The following is a 23,744-nucleotide window of genomic DNA, read 5'->3' as shown; positions in this document are numbered from 1 at the left end:
AATGATGAGGTCACTGAAATGACTTGGGTGTCGGATAGAACAGAGGAGGAAAGTGAGGGTGCGGAGTGAGGCACAACTCGAATGAGGCAGCCATCACGGAAGAGTAGAGAGCAGCCACCCTATTCCATCACATTGTGGAGCTGTTATCTCCTGGCCCATTTCCCACAGCTTAGCTGTGTAGGCCTTTTTTTAGCACATGTGCAGCCGATTGCACTGTTGCAATTTTCAAACTCTGTCTCAAGCACATCAAGCGTGGCAAAAACACCAGCCATTTGGGTACCTCATGCTTGATAAGACATTTACCTTCACCACTCAGCCCGTTGGCAAGAGCACCTGAAAGCCACACAAAAGGGGCGCAATTATTTTCCTGCTACTTACTCACCTCAGTCTGCCCCCACAATACCTCATGACCTCTCAGCAGCCTCCACTGACAGGCATAATGGTATAGCGCAGGGTGTCCCAGGTCCTTGCAGCACATATGTCAGTAGCACACCACCAGCTGTAGACTATAGCCGGCAAATTTCTCTGCCCCATTTGCTGCAGAGGAAAAAAAATTCCAGTCACTGTCACCCACATTCACAGCGTCTAAATGCAAGCTTGTCAAAGTTTCTGGCTCCACAACTTCTGCCTTTCTATCTTTTGGATTCTGCCCTCTTCCGTGAAATTGCAGAATGTGCTGTACCACAATGGCAGGTTCCCAGTCGCTATTTCTTTTCACGTAAGGCCATTACAGCTCTGTACCATCACGTGGAAGGCAATGTTGTGGCATCATTGGACAAGGCAGTCAGCCGCAAAGTCAACGTTACTGCTGACACGTGGTCCAGCAAGCATGGTCAGGGATGATATATTTCATTCACAGCACACTGGGTAACTCTGCTTGCATTCTGCTTGGAATGATGCAGAACAGCTCTCAGTGCTGCAGCTTGTTGTGCCCCCACGTCTCCATACAGCTAGTGGTGATGATGTGAGATTTGTCAGCTCTACCCCCTCCTCCTCCTCCTCCATGCTCTCTTCTGCTGAATTGTCCTATGAACCACAAGTACCCCCTAAGCGTTCAAGGAGCTATTGAATGAGTCAGGCTAAAAGGTGCCATGCAATGTTTTAGCTGGTGTGTCTAGGGGAGAGGAACCACTCTGGAGCAGAGATTCTTGCAGCTCTGCAGGGACAGGCCCAGAGGTGGTTCAGGCCACACCAGCTGGAGCCAGGAATGGTGGTGTACGATAATGGCACAAACCTTCTGTTCGCCCTTAGACAGGGAAAGTTGACACATGTGCCATGCCTGGCACATGTCCTCAATTTGGTGGTGCAGTGTTTCCTAAATAGGTTCCCAGGGTTGGAAGATCTGCTAAAGCACGCCAGAAGAGTCTGTAGCCATTTCAGGTAGTCATAGACAGCCAGAGCTTAGTTAGCTGAAATTCAGCGGGAATTCCACCTCCCTGTAAATTGCCTGATTTGTGACATGCCCACCAGGTGGAATTTGACTTTGGCAATGCTGCAGTGGCTGCACATGCAGCAGAGGGCCATCAACAAGTGTGAATATGGCACAACAACAGGTTCAGGCCGGCTTTTTTTCCCCACACCAATGGCTGCTCATAAAGGATGCATGCACTGTACTGTCACCCTTTGAGGAGGCCACAAGGATGGTGAGCCGTGACAATGCATGCATCAGTGACACAATCCCTGTTGTGTTCCTGCTGGAGCAGACTCTGCGTAGCAGTATGGATAGGGCACTTGAGGAAGAGCAGCGGGAGGAAGCTGAGGACTTCCTTTGATCTCAAGGCCCACTTTATGCAGACACCATTGTTCCTATGGCACAGAATACACAAGAGGAGGGGGAGGAGGGGATTCTGTAGTTTTGGAGGCATTGAAGCAGTGGAAAATATACATCAAACAGTAAAAGATGATTTTCCATCCCCGGAACCCTTGGGAGTAGTACGTGGCTGGGAGGAGGCAGTTCCAGATACTAAAATGCTTAGTGACCCCGAGGAGTCTGCTTCTCATACCCCTGCAAATTTGCGGTGCATGGGCTCCCTCATGCTTTAAAGTCTGCAAAAGGACCCAACAATGCGTGGCATAGAGGAGAAGGATCACTATTGGCTGGCAACTCTCCTTGACCACCGTTACAAGGGGAAAGTCTCAGAACTCATCCCGTCCCCACAGAGAGTACAGAGGATTAAACCTATTGAGGACACCTTAAAGAGGGAAACGTAGCTTTGAGGCTTCTGTTGGTCAAAAGAGGAGGGATGGAGAAGGCGGCCACCTAAGTAATGCATTTCACAATTTTTTTAGTCCTCACCGCCCAGGGCTGTCAGCTTCCACCTCCCATCGGCAGCCTCTGCATCTAATGGTGGATGATTATTTAGGGGCGAAAACAGAGATGGAGAGCTTTCTAGTCGACAATCCACTGGCTTACTGGGTCATGAGAATAGACCAATGGCCAGAACTTGCCCAGTATGCAATTGAGCTGCTGGGTTGCCCTGCATCCAGCATGCTTGTTGAATGGGTATTCAGTGCTGCTGGAGGTTTTGTTACTGATAATAGAACGCGTCTGTCCACAGACTCCGCAGATCATCTGACATTTATCAAAATGTATCAGTCCTGGATTACCAGTAGCTATGAAGCCCCTAATGCAGATGTAGCTGATTAAGTGTTTTTGGGATGTGGAATCTATGCAGGACTTCTAGGTTGCCTAGCATTATGGGTGTTAATTTCATCTGGAAATTTTTCTTTTTGGTGTAGGTTTCATGGGCATAATTAACACCCAAAGACCAATTTTTCCACACCTGTTTGACAAGTGCATGTCATTTTAATTTTTGATGGCAAGGCCAGTTCTTGCTTTCATCAAAAGTACCTCAATAGGGTTACGATATGAAGGTGCCACCAACAACCAAACACCAATTTTTCTGCACCTGTTTGACAGGTGCATATCATTTCAATTTTTGACAGCAAGGCCAATTATTGCTTTCATCCTCTTATTATTAGATGACAACATGATTTGTAATGGCCAATAACTCACCCTGACAAATGTTGTAAAGCCATCACTGAAGTATATGAATTTAGACAGAAAGTGAAAGTGATGAAAAAAAGGGTGAAAACAGTAGCTTATGATATACAGTGCTATAATAAACTAAATGGCATTCAGAATGTACTTTAAGATTACCTTTAAATAATGTAATGCTTTATTGTACTTGTGTTAGTGCAATGCATTTTTGTGCATTGTGATCCTCGGTGGTAAAGTAACCTAATAGTTTTGAATGGGCTCACATTGTACCTTTAATTCACAGTAAATTATAGTGGACCCATTTCTTTACTGTAGCACAATGCAACGCAACACACGGTCTATGAGTTGTGATGCATTGAAGTGCGTTGCCCACTACTGTAACAGTGAGTGTGAAAGGGTTAATCCTGTGTCTAGGGTGGTCCCTTTTAACCTCTCAGACCTCGGATCAATGTATTATGCATTTCAGATATATCTGGAATCAGTTTCCCGAGAATGAAGAAATGACACTCACACAATGTTACATTCTAGAAACTGATTGTATTGAGTTGTCAGAAGGCGTTTCTTATAGCAAATTAAAAATCACACAGAACATTCATAGTTTAAAACATGCGCAGTAGATATTAAGGCAACTACAATAAGACAAAACAAACAGTCTTTGTTCTCTGTTTCTCAGGCTGTTGAATACAAAGGAATGTGAGAGAATGTGTGAAGATTTAGATAAGGAAGTGTGTGAGATGAGTTAGAAGAATCTCATGCTGATACAGACTTTTGCAAAGCTAAAGAGGTATTCTAACTGTACATAGTGTGTATAATGGAAATATGTGAATATTAAGATGGCTGACAAGACAATATGGAGGCTTAGCATAATCTTTCAGAGTGGTGGCAGCTTAGCTTTCTCTTTAAAATAAAAAGCTTTACTTAAAACTAAAACTAAAAATGCTATGTATATTTTAAAGCTCAAATCCTGCTAATATATTTTATTTTGTTTTATATAAAGAAAGGAGGTACTTGTGTCTAATTTTTCTTGCTGTTTCCCTGTTGGGGATACTTCCCATCACATCTTGTCAGGACAAAGCAATGATGGGAGAGCTCTTCAGAGACATGGACCAATAGCAGACAGTTGAATGGAGAGCCGTTATAACTTTTATGTACAACTGCTTCCTTCTTTTATTATACAGGGGTCATAAGAATAATGTAGGAAAAGGTAGAGGACTCTATCCCTGCTTCTATTGCTGGTTGCTCAATCACCAAGCAGCAGTGCTATCTCATGACAAGAAGTATGAGTTACACACTTTCCATACATGGTAGTGATGAGTAGGGATGAGCCGAACACCCCCCGGATCAGTTTGCACCAGAACATACCAAACAGGCAAAAGATTCGGAAGAACACACAAACACCGTTAAAGTCTATGGGACACGAACATGAAAAAACAAAAGTGCTAATTTTAAAGGCTTATTTGCTAGTTTTTGTCATAAAAAGTGTTTGGGGAGCCAGGTCCTGCCCCAAGGGACATGTATCAATGCAAATATTGTTTTTTTAAAATGGCCATTTTTTCAGGAGCAGTGATTTTTTTTAATGCTTAAAGTGAAACAATAAAAATGAAATAATCCTTTAAATACCCATTAAATATCGAACACCCCCAAAGCACCCTCCCATGCTGAGGGCATGTGGCCTGGTACTGTTCAGGAAGGGGGGCGCTCTCTTGTATCCCCTCTTTTCCTGCGGTCTGCCAGGTTGCGTGCTCGGATAAGGGTCTGGTATGGATTTTGGGGGACCCCTAGGCCATTTTTAAAAAAAATTTTGGCAAAGGGTTCCTCTTAAAATCCATATGACCCTTGGTATGGATTTTGGGGGGGCCCCTACGCCATTTAAAAAAAAAAATTGGCGCAGGGTTTCCCGTAATTTCCATTATCAGACCTGAGGGGCCTGGTATAGATTTTAGGGGGACCCCCATGCAATTTTTAAAAAAAATTTGGTTCCCCTTAATATTCATACCAGACCCAAAGGGCCTGGTAATGGTCGTTCATCAACCAGACATGTTGCGGAATCGGAGGAGATAACGTGTTATTTATTATTGGCCTTGGAGTTATTGCTTTGACATTATTTTTTGGTTGAATAATAATGATTTGATTTGTTATATTTTCTATATATGGATGCATAGAATGCACTTTTTGGTTAAGTTCTATTGGCAGATAGCATGTCTGATTTTATTTGTTTTCTTTTTTTAATGCACAATAAAAAAAAATTGTGGAGAATAATACTTGGCTATGTGTTTTACTTCAAATGACAATTTGGGAGTAGGTAGTTACATTTAAAAAAATACAATGTAAAACTGACAAGGGACACCAACATAGTTGTATCTTTGATCTTAATGGTGTTGTTGGTAACTTGCCAAAATTAAAAAAAAAAGCATAATAATATTATTCTTGATATCACAAGAAAAAAAAGAAAGCCTTTGAAAATTTGTTTGCAATAACTCCATCAGTGTCACCAGCAAAGCAGCTTCATTATTATCCCATTAAAGAAGAAGAGAATGTGCCCTGCATTTGGAGATTCCATAATTTGCCACGTCACAAATGTTTATTCTCCATTACGAACGCTAGTTTACAAGATCGACTGCTTCTGGCTCGTCCTTGCTTCCGAGCATGCGTGTTTGTACTTTGGACTTTTGTCCGACGGACTTGTGTACACACGCTCGGAAAATCCGACAACACACTTTTGTTGGCAGGAAATTTGAAGACATGCTAGCCAACATTTGTTGGCGGAAAGTCTGATAACAATTGTCCGATGGAGCATACACACGGTCATATTTTCCGCCAACAGCCTGACATCCAATATTTCCAGATCGTCCGATCGTGTGTATGGGGCTTTAGGGCGTTTGGAATGAACAAACATGACACATTTCTCCTGTTAGTGGTTGCCTGCATTCTCCATGTCATTAGCTTCCACTAATGTCACCCGGCCTATTGACTTACATGGATGGGAATTCAACGTAGACATACAGTACATGACAGTTTTCTGCTGTCAATGTTTGCTAAAGAAGCAACGGGTCCCTGCATCTGCCATGTCCTTAAAAACCACTGACATCACCTAGCCCATTCATCTACTTGACAAGGAATCCCTGGCTATGTAGACAAAGGAGAGGGGATAGAAGGGTGACATCATGTCTTAAACATGGCCACATGGTCATATTTAGGCAATAGCATTGGGCAATCATGTCTCCCCTATCCCCGACCTATTCCTTGGGAGCTGTAATTCGAGTGGCTATAGTTGTGTTATGCCCGGTACACGATCGGAATTTCCGTCAGAAAAACCTTGGATGGTTTTTCCGATGGAATTCCGCTCAAGCTTGCCTTGCATACACACAGTCACACAAAAGTTTTCTGAACTTTTGACCATCAAGAACGCGGTGACGTACAACACTACAACGAGCTGAGAAAATGAAGTTCAATGCTTCCGAGCATACGTCGAATTGTTTCCGAGCATGCGTAGGAATTTAGCGCGTCGGAATTGCTACAGACGATCGGAATTTCCGATAGGAACTTTTTCCATCGGAAAAATAGAGAATCTGCTCGCAATCTTTTGCTGCCGGATATTCCGCCAGCAAAAGTCCGATGGAGCATACACACAGTCGGAATTTCCAACCAAAAGCTCACATCGGACTTTTGCTGGCGGAATTTCCGATTGTGTGTATGGGGCATTCGGGTTACTGTGTTTTTTCTTCCCGGGTTTCATTTATTTTGGTTGACAAGGATTTACATCGCTGGATGACATGTCCTCATCGACATGGGAACAAGTCAGTTTGTCAGAGGGGCCCCCTCTGGCAAGACAACCCCCCCTATGTTCAGGGCATGTGGCCTGATATAGTTTGGGTGGCACATGCTCATCCCCTCCCTCTCCTGGTCAGCCAGGCTGCATGATTCGATTAAGTGTCTGGTACGAATTCTGGGGGGGGGGGGGTTTGCATGGGGTATACCCTTAAAATATGTACCAGATCCAAAGGGTTTGGTATGGATTTTGGGGAGAGCCTTACACCATTTGTTTTCTCATTTTTGCTGTAGGATGTTCCAACTCAAAAATGACAGTTACAACAAAAAAGAACAAACAGATTGCTGATAAATGACATTTTACTGCTGGCTTCTTTTTTTTTTAAAGATGACATGGGGGCTCCCTAAAGGTCCCCCTAAATCTTACCAGAACCTTATGGGTCTTTTTTACAAAGAAAAAGAAGCTGACAAAGAGCTGTCATTTATTGGCATCTAACGTCATTGTAAATGCTTAATCTTTTTTTCTTAAGACAAAAAAACAAAAAACTCCTCTTCTTGAGTCCCTTGTCGGCAACACTGGGTAGCCCCTCCTCTCTGAAGAGTACCCCTTGCAAGCCCCTGGATTGAGATAGGGCTCAGGTAACTATAAGGGGGGGTTACCGTAATGCAGAGAATGTATTAAGGTTACAGCCTTCTGCCTTTAGAACCTCTTTAGACTGCATTTTTTTCCTTGCAAGTGTCAGTGTTGCTATAGTGGGTTGTATACACCGTACAGATGCACCACTTCACAGGTAGGATCAGGGCACCCCAGGCAGGTTAATTAAAGGAATTAAGCATGTTTAATGTTTCAAGTCAAACATTATTTATATGGCTGTTCCCTGATTGGATGAGGTGGGGTGGTGTCATCCCACTCTCCACCTTGTCCAATCAAAGATTGCTTTGCATTTATTGAGAAAATGCAAATGAATCTCTGCAGCCAACCTCCTGTACATACAACCCCTAATAGTGCAGCTTCCACAGGGATCCCACAGGTATGGTATAAACTGTACATACTTACATTGGTCCAAGCTGGATCAATGTAATTATGTAAAAAATCACCATACCTAAACTACAGCTTTAAATTTGAACATAAAAGACACAAACAAATGCAGCTCAGTAATTATTTATACATCATTAAATGCATTTTTTAAATGCAAGCATTTTAATTACTTGAATTTAGCCTGGTATCAGCATCTTACAATTGCTGTGCTGCAGGACTGGATTCTGAGAGAGAACCAATCAGTTTATGTACCGACAAGAAGCATGTTCATAGAAGGAGAAAGCAGAGTGACCAAGACATCAGCTCACTGATCTGCTTTTTTCTACTTTTGCTGTCCAGTCACAGGCTGGGCCAAGTCCAGGATGACCTGGGCCATCAGATTGAGGACATCTAGTGGCAAAAAAAAATACGGTGGGGAAAATTAATAGATTAACCCCTTCCCGCCGACCGAACGCATATATGCGTCCTCGGCTTTCCGGGGTTATACCGGGATGATGCCCGCAGCTGCAGGCATCATCCCGGTACCGTTGTTTTCAGCGGGCGATCGGCTACCCGAATATAACAACCGATGCGGCTAAAAGCCGCTCGGTTGTTATACCGGAGGAGCGGGAGGGGACATCCCCCCCCTCCCGCCGCTGTTACCGGGCCTCCCGTGCGATCGGGAGGCCCGGTGTCCGGTCCGCTGCCTTCGGCGGCTGGGGGCGGACTGGAACGAAGCTGCGAGCGGCTTCGTTCCAGCCTTCTTCTTGTAAATGCGGAAGCGACGTCATGACGTCACTTCCCGTTTACTCGGCTGCCAATGGCGCCGAATTTAAAAAAGTACACAGTATTCAGAATCGCCGTTTTCGGCGATCTGAATACTTTGAAGTGTAAAGGAGGGATGGGGGGTCTTTTAGACCCCCCATCCCTCCATAAAGAGTACCTGTCACCACCTATTACTGTCACAAGGGATGTTTACATTGCTTGTGACAGCAATAAAAGTAAAAAAAAAAAAAAAAAAATTTAAACACAATTTATAAAGTACAAAAATAAATAAATTAAATAAAAAAAAAAAAAAAATTTTTTTAAAGTGCCCCTGTCCCCGCGAGCTCGCGCAGCGAAGAAAACGCATACGGAAGTCGCGCCCGCATATGTAAACGGTGTTCAAACCACACATGTGAGGTATCGCCGCGATCGTCAGAGCGAGAGCAATAATTCTAGCCCTAGACCTCCTCTGTAGCTCAAACCTGGTAACCGTAAAATTTTTTTAAAGCGTCGCCTATGGAAATTCAAAGGTACCGTAGTTCGTCGCCATTCCACGAGTGCGTGCAATTATAAAGGGTGACATGTTTGGTATCTATTTACTCGGCGTAACATCATCTTTCACATTATACAAAAAAATTGGGGTAACTTTACTGTTTGGATTTTTTAAAATTCATGAAAGTGTCACTTTTCCAAAAATTTGCGTTTAAAACACCGCTGCACAAATACCGTGTGATAAAAAATATTGCAACAATCGTCATTTTATTCTCTAGATTCTTTGCTAAAAAAATATATATAATGTTTGGGGGTTCTAAGTAATTTTCTAGCAAAAAATATGGATTTTAACTTGTAAACACCAAATTTCAAAAATAGGCTTAGTCATGAAAGGGATAAAGGTGGATTTCAGAGCATACACTGGTTTTCTTATTCATCTTTTAATGGCTTATTCATTTTAATCTTGTTATTTTTGGCTGGAGTTCTGCTTCAAAAAGCTCCTGAGGGTGACAGAAATCCTTTTTTATTGTTCAAAAAACAGCACCTACTTAGCCTAATTATTTTATTTTTTTCTCAGAATGAAAATACAGTGAATAAAATACAATAAAACAATTAAAGTATATTAATAACAATCAAATACACACAAAAAGGGATCAAAGCACAAGTATACAAAAATCTAAATTAAAGAGATATTAATTCCAAATGCAAACATTTGTTATATTGCAGCTTACCATTTCTTAGATGTGATGGCTGCATTCATTTACTTTTTTAGGCTTTCTTTCTTTTATTTTAACCTGGTGATCTAGCCAGTAAGCCTGTGTTTTTTCAAAAGAATAAGCTTTCCAGTAGTTACAGGGATGAAACAATTCATTTAACACTGGCAGGGGTGCCTTCTATGATCAGCTTTATTTATTTATTTAAGTAAAACCTTTATCCCAAAAGGAAAAAAAAAAGATTGCCATAACTGCTTATAAAGTGTTAGCTGGAATTCAACTTCAATTTGTTAGTGTATTTAAATATGCTAGGACATCTAACACTCCCCTCCCCCCAGACTGGCAATGATGATGTCCAAAGGTGCCCCTGTACACAACATCCAGACTCGGGGCGCTCTAACACCAGGTGAAAGGAGAGAGAAAAAAAGCCTAGAAAACCACATTTATTGTTTGTTAACCACTTGACGACCGCCGCACGAGGATATACGTCCTCAGAGCGGCACGGGCAGGCAAAAGGACATACATGTACGTCCTTGCCTTCACGCGGGTGGGGGGTCCGATCGAACCCCCACCTCCGATGCCAGCGGCGGTCGCCTTTGGTCTGGGAGCGTTCAGTGATGATGGGGAGGCCATCCGATCGTGGCCCCCCCCTCGCGATCGCTCCCAGCCAATGATGTCATCTTTCCTCGGCTCGGCAGTTTCCGTTCCGGCGCCGAGGAGAGAAGACTTCACTGTGAGTGCACCAAACACACACACACAGTAGAACATGCCAGGCACACTTTACACCCCTGATCCCCCCCCGATCACCCCCCAATCACCCCCCCCCGTCATACTGACACCAAGCAGTTTTTTTTTTTGATTACTGCATGGTGTCAGTTTGTGACAGTTACTGTGTTAGGGCAGTTAGTATTAGCCCCCTTTAGGTCTAGGGTACCCCCCTAACACCCCCTAATAAAGTTTTAACCCCTTGATCACCCCCCGTCGCCAGTGTCACTAAGCGATCATTTTTCTATTAGTGTCGCTGGTGACGATAGTTAGGGACGTAAATATTTAGGTTCGCCATCAGCGTTTTATAGCGTCCGGGACCCCCATATACTATCTAATAAATGTTTTAACCCCTTGATTGCCCCTTAGTTAACCCTTTCACCACTGATCACCATATAACCGTTATGGGTGACACTGGTTAGTTCGTTTATTTTTTATAGTGTCAGGGCACCCACTGTTTATTACCGAATAAAGGTTTAGCCCCCTGATCGCCCGGCGGTGATATGCGTCGCCCCAGGCAGCGTCAGATTAGCGCCAGTACCGCTAACACCCACGCACTCAGCATACGCCTCCCTTAGTGGTATAGTATCTGAACGGATCAATATCTGATCCGATCAGATCTATACTAGCGTCCCCAGCAGTTTAGGGTTCCCAAAAACGCAGTGTTAGCGGGATCAGCCCAGATACCTGCTAGCACCTGCGTTTTGTCCCTCCGCCCGGCCCAGCCCAAGTGCAGTATCGATCGATCACTGTCTCTTACAAAACACTAAACGCATAACTGCAGCGTTCACAGAGTCAGGCCTGATCCCTGCGATCGCTAACAGTTTTTTTTGGTAGCATTTTGGTGAACTGGCAAGCACCAGCCCCAGGCAGCGTCAGGTTAGCACCAGTACCGCTAACACCCACGCACGCACCGTATACCTCCCTTAGTGGTATAGTATCTGATCGGATCAATATCTGAACCGATCACATCTATACTAGCGTCCCCAGCAGTTTAGGGTTCCCAAAAACGCAGTGTTAGCGGAATCAGCCCAGATACCTGCTAGCACCTGCGTTTTGCCCCTCCGCCCGGCCCAGCCCAGCCCAGCCTACCCAAGTGCAGTATCGATCGATCACTGTCACTTACAAAACACTAAACGCATAACTGCAGTGTTCGCAGAGTCAGGCCTGATCCCTGTGATCGCTAATAGTTTTTTTGGTAGCGTTTTGGTGAACTGGCAAGCACCAGCGGCCTAGTACACCCCGGTCGTAGTCAAACCAGCACTGCAGTAACACTTGGTGACGTGGCGAGTCCCATAAGTGCAGTTCAAGCTGGTGAGGTGGCAAGCACAAGTAGTGTCCCGCTGCCACCAAGAAGAAGACAAACACAGGCCCGTCGTGCCCATAGTGCCCTTCCTGCTGCATTCGCCAATCCTAATAATTGGGAACCCACCACTTCTGCAGCGCCCGTACTTCCCCCATTCACATCCCCAACCAAATGCAGTCGGCTGCATGAGAGGCATTTTCTTTATGTCCTCCCGAGTACCCCTACCCAGCGAACCCCCCCAAAAAAGATGTTGTGTCTGCAGCAAGCGCGGATATAGGCGTGACACCCGCTATTATTGTCCCTCCTGTCCTGACAATCCTGGTCTTTGCATTGGTGAATGTTTTGAATGCTACCATTCACTAGTTGCGTATTAGCATAGGGTACAGCATTGCACAGACTAGGCGCACTTTCACAGGGTCTCCCAAGATGCCATCGCATTTTGTGAGACCCGAACCTGGAACCGGTTACAGTTATAAAAGTTAGTTACAAGAAAAAGTGTAAAAAAAAAAAAAAAAAAAAATATATATATAAAATTTTAAAAAATAGTTGTCGTTTTATTGTTCTCTCTCTCTCTCTATTGTTCTGCTCTTTTTTACTGTATTCTATTCTGCAATGTTTTATTGTTATTATGTTTTATCATGTTTGCTTTTCAGGTATGCAATTTTTTATACTTTACCGTTTACTGTGCTTTATTGTTAAACTTTTTTTGTCTTCAGGTACGCCATTCACGACTTTGAGTGGTTATACCAGAATGATGCCTGCAGGTTTAGGTATCATCTTGGTATCATTCTTTTCAGCCAGTGGTTGGCTTTCATGTAAAAGCAATCCTAGCGGCTAATTAGCCTCTAGACTGCTTTTACAAGCAGTGGGAGGGAATGCCCCCCCCCACCGTCTTCCGTGTTTTTCTCTGGCTCTCCTGTCTCAACAGGGAACCTGAAAATGCAGCCGGTGATTCAGCCAGCTGACCATAGAGCTGATCAGAGACCAGAGTGGCTCCAAACATCTCTATGGCCTAAGAAACCGGAAGCTACGAGCATTTCATGACTTAGATTTCGCCGGATGTAAACAGCGCCATTGGGAAATTGGGAAAGCATTTTATCACACCGATCTTGGTGTGGTCAGATGCTTTGAGGGCAGAGGAGAGATCTAGGGTCTAATAGACCCCAATTTTTTCAAAAAAGAGTACCTGTCAATACCTATTGCTATCATAGGGGATATTTACATTCCCTGAGATAACAATAAAAATGATTAAAAAAATAAAATGAAAGGAACAGTTTAAAAATAAGATAAAAAAGCAAAAAAATAATAAAGAAAAAAAAAATAAAGAAAAAAAGCACCCCTGTCCCCCCCTGCTCTCACGCAAAGGTGAACGCAAGCGTCGGTCTGGCGTCAAATGTAAACCGCAATTGCACCATGCATGTGAGGTGTCACCGCGAATGTCAGATCGAGGGCAGTAATTTTAGCAGTAGACCTCCTCTGTAAATCCAAAGTGGTAACCTGTAAAGGCTTTTAAAGGCTTTTAAAAATGTATTTAATTTGTCGCCACTGCACGTTTGTGCGCAATTTTAAAGCATGTCATGTTTGGTATCCATGTACTCGACCTAAGATCATCTGTTTTATTTCATCAAACATTTGGGCAATATAGTGTGTTTTAGTGCATTAAAATTTTAAAAAGTGTGTTTTTTCCCCAAAAAATGCGTTTGAAAAATCGCTGCGCAAATACTGTGTGAAAAAAAAAATGAAACACCCACCATTTTAATCTGTAGGGCATTTGCTTTAAAAAATATATAATGTTTGGGGGTTCAAAGTAATTTTCTTGCAAAAAAAAATAATTTTTTCATGTAAACAAAAAGTGTCAGAAAGGGCTTTGTCTTCAAGTGGTTAGAAGAGTGGGTGATGTGTGACATAAGCTTCTAAATGTTGTGCATAAAATGCCAGGACAGTTCAAAACCCCCCCAAATGACCCCATTTTGGAAAGTAGACACCCCAAGCTATTTGCTGAGAGTCATGTCGAGTCCATGGAATATTTTATATTGTGACACAAGTTGCGGGAAAGAGACACATTTTTTTTTTTTTTGCACAAAGTTGCCACTAAATGATATATTGCTCAAGCATGCCATGGGAATATGTGAAATTACACCCCAAAATACATTCTGTTGCTTCTCCTGAGTACGGGGATACCACATGTGTGAGACTTTTTGGGAGCCTAGCCGCGTACGGGACCCCGAAAACCAAGCACCGCCTTCAGGCTTTCTAAGGGCGTAAATTTTTGATTTCACTCTTCACCGCCTATCACAGTTTGGAGGCCATGGAATGCCCAGGTGGCACAAAACCCCCCCACATGACCCCATTTTGGAAAGTAGACACCCCAAGCTATTTGCTGAGAGGTATAGTGAGTATTTTGCAGACCTCACTTTTTGTCACAAAGTTTTGAAAATTGAAAAAAGAAAAAAAAATAGTTTTTTCTTGTCTTTCTTCATTTTCAAAAACAAATGAGAGCTGCAAAATACTCACCATGCCTCTCAGCAAATAGCTTGGGGTGTCTACTTTCCAAAATGGGGTCATTTGGGGGGTTTTGTGCCACCTGGGCATTTCATGGCCTCCGAAACTGTGATAGGCAGTGAAGAGTGAAATCAAAAATTTACACCCTTAGAAATCCTGAAGGCGGTGATTGGTTTTCGGGGCCCCGTACGCGGCTAGGCTCCCAAAAAGTCCCACACATGGGGTATCCCCATACTCAGGAGAAGCAGCTAAATGTATTTTGGGGTGCAATTCCACATATGCCCATGGCCTGTGTGAGCAATATATCATTTAGTGACAACTTTGTGCAAAAAAAAAAATTGTCACTTTCCCGCAACTTGTGTCAAAATATAAAATATTCCATGGACTCAACATGCCTCTCAGCAAATAGCTTGGGGTGTCTACTTTCCAAAATGGGGTCATTTGGGGGGGTTTGTGCCATCTGGGCATTTTATGGCCTTCAAAACTGTGATAGGTAGTGAGGAGTGAAATAAAAAATTTACGCCCTTAGAAATCCTGAAGGCGGTGATTGGTTTTCGGGGCCCTGTACGCGGCTAGGCTCCCAAAAAGTCCCACACATGTGGTATCCTCGTACTCAGGAGAAGCAGCTGAATGTATTTTGGGGTGCAATTCCACATATGCCCATGGCCTGTGTGAGCAATATATCATTTAGTGACAACTTTTTGTAAATATTTTTTTTTTTTTGTCATTATTCAATCACTTGGGACAAAAAAAATAAATATTCAATAGGTTCAACATGCCTCTCAGCAATTTCCTTGGGGTGTCTACTTTCCAAAATGGGGTCATTTGGGGGGGTTTTGTACTGCCTTGCCATTTTAGCACCTCAAGAAATGACATAGGCAGTCATAAACTAAAAGCTGTGTAAATTCCAGAAAATGTACCCTAGTTTGTAGACGCTATAACTTTTGCGCAAACCAATAAATATACGCTTATTGACTTTTTTTTTACCAAAGACATGTGGCCGAATACATTTTGGCCTAAATGTATGACTAATGTATATATAGTGTAGCGCTATGTGTATGAGTGGATCAAGGTGAAATATTAAAATTGAGCCATCTAGCAATGGCCAGAAAACAGACAGAAATTGTATATAAAGGTGAAAAATGGGAAATTAAATTGCACAAATACAAAATCATATATAGAGCATAATGGAATACACCTGTGAAAAAGTAAAAACACAAACACAATATAAAAACAACCTTCAATAAATAAGATGTGTCCTTAATGGAAATCAATAGAGGCCACCACCAACAGTCTCTGAGGGTAGGTTGATGAGGGCAGCAACAGGATGTTACTGGTGAATGAAACCGAGGAACACCAAATCCAATGTGACGTCTATGTATGTGTCAGAACCACCACCATAACATCTGAGGAGGCTTACCGGACGTAGAGGACTTGCAAAGACATACGTCTTGCAAGTCACGAAAAGCTTGTTTAGCCACCAGGGCTAGCAGGGTGAAAACATCTGATATCCAGAACTTCAATAAGTGAGGAGGGAAGATCTATAGGCAACTTCAACCGTCCAGAGGTGTCAACAGACCATCCGGATGTATAATTGGAACCATGAGAGAAAGAAGACTCACATGGCGTGATATCCTTTTAAAAGGCATGCATTTATTAAAACATTAAAAGAAAAACACTCACATGGTATACGATCATAAACAGCTTAAAAGATATCGGACGCGGTGATCATAGGAAGTCCACCCAACATGTTTCGGCTAATCAGCCTTCATCTGGGGTGTGGACCCCCCTATTTCACCGCTATTTAAAGTAGAAATGACCCCCACTGGGAGTGTCACAACCCAGGAAGTGACCAAATGATGTCACTTCCGGTTCACAAATATGTGTGTATAAACCTTATGTAATGTGTTTATAAGACAGTAATCGCGATGTGTATATCTCTAATCTGAACATCGGGATCACAAAAGAGTGTGGACTTGTAATTAAAAGAAAAAAGAAAACTAAGATTATGGCCGGGCGATTCGGAAATGTTTACAGTGGAGATCCAAGCCTCCTTCTCAGCACAACCAGATTCGATAGGACGGAGCGTCATCTCGCTCCGCCCCCTCCAATCACCCGGGCACTGAGAGCGCAGTAGCGGAAGTCATGAGGAGGAAGTCCGCCGCCGCACCAGGCCTCGTTTTGAGTAGAGAGTCCTACAGGTTGGGGCACTATACTCCGCCCCCTTGGTGTTACCATAGTAACTCCCGTCAAGAGTGTGGCCACACAGAGTCCGCAGTGCGCAGGACATGCATAGTAGCGGAAATCATAAGAAGGAAGTCCGCCGCCGTGCCAAGCCTCGTTATGAGCTGTGACTCCTGCAAGTTGAGATACTATACTCCGCCTACTGGTATTATCTAGGTGGCTCCTGTCAGGAGTGTGGCCACACCCAGAATCCGCCCACATCTCTGCTCACACTGCCAAAACAAAACCAAGCCTCTCATTCACAACAATGTGTGAAATTCCTGTATAGAGAGCCATGGTAGGACAGAGAAAACCGGAAATAAATCCCAGCGCTCTGGCGGTGAATGACAGTGTCAGCAAAGGTGGTAAAAAAGAAAGTAATAAAACCTATGTCATGAGTCAACAAATATGCTGAGCAGATGACCGAAAAATATTAAAGGGTCGAATGAAGACAAACCCTCATGGGGGCTGGTTAATAAAAGTGACACTACCAATGAAGGGCATCCCACATAACTTATACAATGCATATAGAAAAACCAGCAATAAAAACCTATATGAAAAGTAACATTTGTCATATGAGGACTAAATCCACAAATAAGTAAGAAATTAATATTAAAATCACAATAACAAGTGCCTATAGATAATATTAAATGATTTTGAGAGTATTAATACCTACTGATACCAGGTAACTAAAAATAAATAAATAAAAATAAAAACAAAAAAGAGAGAAGTCACAAATATGATAGTTATGCCTGATTAATAAATGAATTGATGTCCCACTCCACGTTAATCCCTTGCGGGAAGTGGGAACCCAACTCATAAATCCAATAAGTCTCCAACCTGGAGAGCCCCCTAAGTGTTGACCCCCCCCGCCAGGGGGCCACATATTTGTCAATAATAAGGAACTGTGTGCCCTTGGGGTTCCGATCGTGGAACTCCCTATAGTGACGGGGCACGGTATGTTTCGTACTACCTGCCTTGATTAAATTAATATGTTCGGAAACACGCGTGGTAAAGGACCTGATTGTCCGTCCCACATACTGTTTGCCACAGGGGCAAGTCAAAAGGTAGACTACCCCCGTCGTGGCGCATGTACAAAACTGTTTAATTTTATGGGTACGACCGTTTGTCCTAGAAGAAAAAGTATAACTAGTACATCTCCCACTAGTATTAAACTTACAAACTAAGCATTTTTTACAAGGATGGAATCCAATCAGATTGTGAAAAAAAGAAGGTTTAGTTGGAGGGTTGACCACATTGGGTGCCAACTTATTACGGAGGGATGGAACTCCTCTAAAAACTAGCTTAGGAATGTCGGGCAATCTAGGGCCCAAAATCTTGTCAGTTTTTAAAACATCCCAATGATGTTCAAAAATCCTTCTAATATGTTTATGTTGAATGGAGAAGGATGTCATGAAAGACCATTTAAAGACCTCATTGACTTGCTTGGGTTTATCTTCTAAAAGGGATTGACGATCCACTAAACCTGCGCCCTCGATTTCCCTATCCAGGTCCAAAAGTTTGTACCCCTTTTCTAGAAATCTACTCTTCAAAGACGCTGCCTGAGTCCTGAAGGTGTTGGGGTCGCTACAGTTCCTCCGCAATCGCAGGAACTGGCTCTTGGGGACTGATCTGATCCAGGGGGCATGATGACAGCTATCGGTAGGTATATAACCGTTACGGTCGGTAGGCTTAAAATAAGTACTGAATACAAACTGGCCATCCCTTCTGTCTATGACCAAATCTAAAAAGTGGATGGAAGTTGCACTTGCCTCAAAGGAAAGGACAATATTCCTATCATTGGCGTTAAGATTCGTGAAGAAGGTGGCCAAATCGTCTTGGCTCCCAGTCCATAGGAGGAGGATGTCGTCTATGTACCGCGCCCACAACAAAAGGTGTGGGCATTGCATGGCATAGACGACATCCTCCTCCCACTTGGCCATAAATAAATTGGCCAGGCTGGGAGCAAACTTCGCTCCCATCGCGACACCCCTATGTTGAAGGTAGAATCTCCCATCGAACCAAAAATAATTATGTTGAGTTGCAAACTCAATAAGCTCAATGATGTAGTCCACCTGGGGTGGGGCGAGGGAGGCATCTCTATCGAGAAAACACTTAACTGCATCAATCCCCCTACCCTGCGGAATGCAAGTGTAGAGAGAGGCAACATCCGCAGTTGCCATAATTAAGTCACCGGAATGGGAAACCCTGGAAAGTAAATTGATCACGTCCTTAGTATCCTTTAGATAGGATGGCATTTTAACAACAGATGGTTGGAGGAAGTAATCAATGTACCTACCAATTTTTGAGGTAACGGAATCGATGCCGCTAATAATTGGTCGACCGGGAGGATGTAGGGGGTCTTTGTGTACTTTAGGCAGATAGTACATAACGGGTATGCGTGGGGCCAATGGAACTAAAAAAGATCTCTCCTTCTTATTTAGAATGTAAGAATCATAACCTTTAGAAACCAAACCTTGTAATTCTTTCTTATATTTTTGTGTAGGATTACTGGGAAGTTCAACGTATGTTTCATGATCACCAAGAATACGATGCATTTCTTGGACGTAATCTAATTTGTTCAACAGAACTATGCCTCCGCCCTTATCGGCGGGGCGGATGACTAAATTTTTGTTTTCACATAAAGTAGTGAGGCCTACTGAAGGTAAAGGATTATAGAATTTGCGTTTCAGGGGGACATTGTTAAGATCCTTCAGCACAAGTTCCTTAAACAAGTTGATGGCAGGTGGAAGCTGTGTTGGGGGACTAAACAGAGAGGGATTGGATAAGCCCGAATGAACTGTACCAGACGTTGCCGCTCTGGCCAAATTCCTAGAAGGGTTAGAAATAATATATCTCTGGACGTGTATCTTCCTAATAAACTTTTGAACGTCAATAAAAGTATCGAACTTGTTCAATTTACGTGGAGGGGCAAACTTAAGACCTTTGTTTAGAATAGTCTTTTCTTCGTTGGTAAGGATCGTGTCACTGAGGTTAAAGACCCCTTGACACACTAGGTCCTTTGCCTTTTTTCGTTTCTGAGCCCTCCTCCCTCCTCTGGACCCTCTCTTGTTTCTGGACCCCTTTTTTTGTTTAGATGGTCCTCGTGAAAACCCCGAGAGGTTCGTGGTCCAGAGTAGGGTTGTTTGTAGGGAGATGGACCGTATCCGGCATTCGGAAATGGATAAATGTTTCCGTTATGATGTTCCTGTAAAGGGGAATATCTGTTGTATGTAGATACAGGGGGATGCCTATACTGAGGTGGATGTTGGTATGGGGAGTAGTGTGGATAATCATAACTACGACCCGGAGAGTCCCTGTAATAGGGGCTGTCCTGCTCATAGTATCGACGTTCCCCTTGACCATGATAATCACCCCTATTTCCACCTCTGCCCCTACTCCTAGAGTAGTGACCTCTGCCTCTTGATTGCTTTCTAGGGGAATGCATGCTAGGATGCCGGCTCCTACGTGAAGAGGGGCCCGCATCATGAGCCAGATCCCTGTTAGCAGGAAGTTTTGGACGGACAGAGGGCTCCCTGGGGGGAACCACTATAGTATCACTCAAGGAGTTAGTTTCCATTACAACCTCTGGAGTGGGTATTGTGATTGATTTCTGCCAACCAAACACTTTACCCGCCTTATAATCGCCAGTATCTCGGGAATACTTTTTATGTTTTTTAACTCTTTGGTCTTTGTCCTCCTTTACAAGATGAGCTTGCAAATTGGATGACAAAGTATTGTATTCCACTGAATTTTTAAACGAAAGTAATTTATCTTTAAGCTCCTTGATTTCTCGGTCCAAGACGGAAAGCCGAGTACGCTTCCTCGAGATCAGAAAATCAAGGAACTTAATACCAGCGTCGTTAAAATACTTAAACCAGGTATTGAGTTCGGATTCACCCTGTTGGGGGTGGATATCCCATCTGAGACTTCGTGGGATCATGCCTTCTGACACATATTGTTCTAGGAAGACAAGATCCCACTGGAGGTGGAGTTCAGAGGTCATAACATTTTTTAACCTCAAAAATAGTCCACCAATCTCAGTATCATTGGAAGTGGCTATAAAAACACCCTCGGTGTTTACAACTCTGGATGCACGGTAATCAAATATATCCATATTTAAATGAATATGAGCTGCAGCTATACTAGGTGTCTAATCAATAATGGAAACAGATAAGGGATAAGTACAGCGCTGCTACGGAGATGCTAAAGAAATATAATACAGTAAGCAGCTAACACACCTCTAAGACAAAGAAGTAAAAAGTTCAACAAATGTATATATAGTGTAGCGCTATGTGTATGAGTGGATCAAGGTGAAATATTAAAATTGAGCCATCTAGCAATGGCCAGAAAACAGACAGAAATTGTATATAAAGGTGAAAAATGGGAAATTAAATTGCACAAATACAAAATCATATATAGAGCATAATGGAATACACCTGTGAAAAAGTAAAAACACAAACACAATATAAAAACAACCTTCAATAAATAAGATGTGTCCTTAATGGAAATCAATAGAGGCCACCACCAACAGTCTCTGAGGGTAGGTTGATGAGGGCAGCAACAGGATGTTACTGGTGAATGAAACCGAGGAACACCAAATCCAATGTGACGTCTATGTATGTGTCAGAACCACCACCATAACATCTGAGGAGGCTTACCGGACGTAGAGGACTTGCAAAGACATACGTCTTGCAAGTCACGAAAAGCTTGTTTAGCCACCAGGGCTAGCAGGGTGAAAACATCTGATATCCAGAACTTCAATAAGTGAGGAGGGAAGATCTATAGGCAACTTCAACCGTCCAGAGGTGTCAACAGACCATCCGGATGTATAATTGGAACCATGAGAGAAAGAAGACTCACATGGCGTGATATCCTTTTAAAAGGCATGCATTTATTAAAACATTAAAAGAAAAACACTCACATGGTATACGATCATAAACAGCTTAAAAGATATCGGACGCGGTGATCATAGGAAGTCCACCCAACATGTTTCGGCTAATCAGCCTTCATCTGGGGTGTGGACCCCCCTATTTCACCGCTATTTAAAGTAGAAATGACCCCCACTGGGAGTGTCACAACCCAGGAAGTGACCAAATGATGTCACTTCCGGTTCACAAATATGTGTGTATAAACCTTATGTAATGTGTTTATAAGACAGTAATCGCGATGTGTATATCTCTAATCTGAACATCGGGATCACAAAAGAGTGTGGACTTGTAATTAAAAGAAAAAAGAAAACTAAGATTATGGCCGGGCGATTCGGAAATGTTTACAGTGGAGATCCAAGCCTCCTTCTCAGCACAACCAGATTCGATAGGACGGAGCGTCATCTCGCTCCGCCCCCTCCAATCACCCGGGCACTGAGAGCGCAGTAGCGGAAGTCATGAGGAGGAAGTCCGCCGCCGCACCAGGCCTCGTTTTGAGTAGAGAGTCCTACAGGTTGGGGCACTATACTCCGCCCCCTTGGTGTTACCATAGTAACTCCCGTCAAGAGTGTGGCCACACAGAGTCCGCAGTGCGCAGGACATGCATAGTAGCGGAAATCATAAGAAGGAAGTCCGCCGCCGTGCCAAGCCTCGTTATGAGCTGTGACTCCTACAAGTTGAGATACTATACTCCGCCTACTAGTATTATCTAGGTGGCTCCTGTCAGGAGTGTGGCCACACCCAGAATCCGCCCACATCTCTGCTCACACTGCCAAAACAAAACCAAGCCTCTCATTCACAACAATGTGTGAAATTCCTGTATAGAGAGCCATGGTAGGACAGAGAAAACCGGAAATAAATCCCAGCGCTCTGGCGGTGAATGACAGTGTCAGCAAAGGTGGTAAAAAAGAAAGTAATAAAACCTATGTCATGAGTCAACAAATATGCTGAGCAGATGACCGAAAAATATTAAAGGGTCGAATGAAGACAAACCCTCATGGGGGCTGGTTAATAAAAGTGACACTACCAATGAAGGGCATCCCACATAACTTATACAATGCATATAGAAAAACCAGCAATAAAAACCTATATGAAAAGTAACATTTGTCATATGAGGACTAAATCCACAAATAAGTAAGAAATTAATATTAAAATCACAATAACAAGTGCCTATAGATAATATTAAATGATTTTGAGAGTATTAATACCTACTGATACCAGGTAACTAAAAATAAATAAATAAAAATAAAAACAAAAAAGAGAGAAGTCACAAATATGATAGTTATGCCTGATTAATAAATGAATTGATGTCCCACTCCACGTTAATCCCTTGCGGGAAGTGGGAACCCAACTCATAAATCCAATAAGTCTCCAACCTGGAGAGCCCCCTAAGTGTTGACCCCCCCCGCCAGGGGGCCACATATTTGTCAATAATAAGGAACTGTGTGCCCTTGGGGTTCCGATCGTGGAACTCCCTATAGTGACGGGGCACGGTATGTTTCGTACTACCTGCCTTGATTAAATTAATATGTTCGGAAACACGCGTGGTAAAGGACCTGATTGTCCGTCCCACATACTGTTTGCCACAGGGGCAAGTCAAAAGGTAGACTACCCCCGTCGTGGCGCATGTACAAAACTGTTTAATTTTATGGGTACGACCGTTTGTCCTAGAAGAAAAAGTATAACTAGTACATCTCCCACTAGTATTAAACTTACAAACTAAGCATTTTTTACAAGGATGGAATCCAATCAGATTGTGAAAAAAAGAAGGTTTAGTTGGAGGGTTGACCACATTGGGTGCCAACTTATTACGGAGGGATGGAACTCCTCTAAAAACTAGCTTAGGAATGTCGGGCAATCTAGGGCCCAAAATCTTGTCAGTTTTTAAAACATCCCAATGATGTTCAAAAATCCTTCTAATATGTTTATGTTGAATGGAGAAGGATGTCATGAAAGACCATTTAAAGACCTCATTGACTTGCTTGGGTTTATCTTCTAAAAGGGATTGACGATCCACTAAACCTGCGCCCTCGATTTCCCTATCCAGGTCCAAAAGTTTGTACCCCTTTTCTAGAAATCTACTCTTCAAAGACGCTGCCTGAGTCCTGAAGGTGTTGGGGTCGCTACAGTTCCTCCGCAATCGCAGGAACTGGCTCTTGGGGACTGATCTGATCCAGGGGGCATGATGACAGCTATCGGTAGGTATATAACCGTTACGGTCGGTAGGCTTAAAATAAGTACTGAATACAAACTGGCCATCCCT

Source organism: Aquarana catesbeiana, linkage group LG01, assembly GCF_042186555.1.
Source record: "Aquarana catesbeiana isolate 2022-GZ linkage group LG01, ASM4218655v1, whole genome shotgun sequence".
Classification (NCBI taxonomy): Eukaryota; Metazoa; Chordata; class Amphibia; order Anura; family Ranidae; genus Aquarana; species Aquarana catesbeiana.
Note: the sequence above shows the minus strand (reverse complement) of the source record.